Source organism: Helianthus annuus, chromosome 2 (assembly GCF_002127325.2).
Source record: "Helianthus annuus cultivar XRQ/B chromosome 2, HanXRQr2.0-SUNRISE, whole genome shotgun sequence".
Classification (NCBI taxonomy): Eukaryota; Viridiplantae; Streptophyta; class Magnoliopsida; order Asterales; family Asteraceae; genus Helianthus; species Helianthus annuus.
In genome coordinates this window covers 60,376,841-60,379,166 of record NC_035434.2, presented here as the reverse complement: position 1 = coordinate 60,379,166, position 2,326 = coordinate 60,376,841, and positions in this window count along the sequence as shown.

Below are 2,326 nucleotides of genomic sequence, written 5' to 3'. Positions count from 1 at the left end.
AGGGGAAGGTCCATTTGAGAAGAAAATTTAATTGATTAATAGTTATTCTTTCATCTCATTTATTACAATCTTTAAGTAATAAATTACTCATAAAGACTATTATTCTCTACACTAATTTTCATTGCCTACACACATAAAAAGTTATACTACACATTTCGAAAATTGTCCTACACATACGTAAATTTATCTTACACAACCCGTATTTTATCCTACACACCTACTAATTTGTCCTACACTCTAAACTATTTTTTTTTATTTTTTGAAAAAATATACATTTTGAAAATAAGTTACAAATTTAATGTAGTTAGCTATTAAAAAGGAAGACTAGAAATTAATGATCTATGTAAGTTTACAAATATACCCTTACATTAAAATTAAATGCAAATATTAAATGATGTAAAATGAAACATTCTAATTGGTAGAAACTTATTCTTTTATCTTCTTACAAAAAATTTCTTCTCATATATATATATATATATATATATATATATATATAGGGGAAGGCTATAGAGAAAACCCACTTGAGTTGTGTAAACTCAAGAAACCTTTCTAAAAAAACCCATGTAAACTCAAGAAACCTTTCTAAAAAAATAGGAAATGTAATATACATATATTTGAACATTTTTAAAAAAGAAACACAAAAAAAAACCGAGTAGTTTTTTTTAAATGTTACAATTTCAGGTTACATAATATATATGTCAAAAAAATGTAACTTGCAAATTTTCAACATTTAAAAAAAACTAGTAGGCGTTTTTTTCATTTTAAAAAAAAAATGTTCATGTACATTTATATTACATTCCCTGTTTTTTTTAGAAAAAAATAAAAATGTTACATAGGGTTTATTTGGGTTTTCTCAACTCACATGAGTTTTCGATTTATCTTTCCGCTATATATATATATATATATATATATATATATATATAGGAGACCGCTAAAATGAAACCCAAATAAAGGTATACTAAAAACCCAAGAAAAAAGTTATGTAGTTGAAAAAATGGGCCTTAAATCTTGGGAGGGTATTAAGATATAAGAAGTAAAAACATATTATATTTTGACTTAACACAATTTTAATTATTTTACATCGAAACATAGACTGATTCGGCTCTAAATAAAATTTATATCAAAACGTAGATACTATTGCAACGGTATATTAAGAGTGTAAAAAACACTATATTATGATATTAAAAGAAATAAAATGACGAAAAAAGAGTTGTGGGTAAAAATAATTAAAACCTTTCAATAAAATTACAATAGTAGTTTTCTAAGGTTCAAGTATTTGCAAGGTGAGTGTAGCTAAAAAAATGAAACTAATATCTTTATTTTTAGCTTCGAACGTTGATTGAGGGTAAATTGCGCTTTATATATGCGTGTACTCATGTATATGTGAAAATCTGAGTTTGAGTTTGAATTTATTGATTTGTGATTAATATTGTTAATTTTAAGGTCTAAATTTGGTTAAGGAATTGAGATATTTGATAGATGAAATATTTGAAATCAATAGGTTATTTGCGTATGTCATACTTTGTTTGCTAAAATGTGATGGTTAGTAAAAGTGTTTGTGAGATATAAGTCCTGAGTTTGGTTGAAAAGCTGGTTCAAAGATCGGATATGAAAATTTCAAGAGATTATTATCCTTAGATGCTGATTTAGGGTAAATTACACGTTATATACGTATGTATGCATGTTTTTGTGAAATCTTGAGTTTGAATATTGTGACAACTCGAATTTCCAAGATTTCTGTTTCGCATTTATTGCATGTTCTTGTATTGTTTAGTTGATTATTTGCACAATTAATTGCTATGGAATTATATACGTTTTGATGCAATAAATCGTATTGTGTGATTGTGCATGGTTGTTTGATTAATTGTGATAGACTTGTCAATTATGTGAACTTGGTGGTGAAACTGTGAAATGCTTGTAAGATGGTATGCTTGTGTAAAATATAATTATTCAGGGTGTATTGAGTAATTAGTGAAAATTTAATTATACTTAACCCTAATCCTTCACTAAACCACACACACAAAAATCCAAGCACGTAGTTCACAATTCTCTGGCAATCATCACCAAATCATTGGCAAGACATCACAAGTTTGATTCCTCTCTTTCTCTAGGATCAACACAAGGTAATTGTTAATGATTGTTTGTTGATTATTTGATTGATATCAATTCTTGATTCTAGTAATTTTTGCAAACCCTAGTTCTTGATATGATGGTCCTGTATTTACTGAATTGAATCTTGATTATTGTGTTATGATAATGATTAGTCGTGAAATCGTTGTTTGATGGCAAAATATGCTTGGTAGTTTGAAGTTGTTAATTGTTAAAG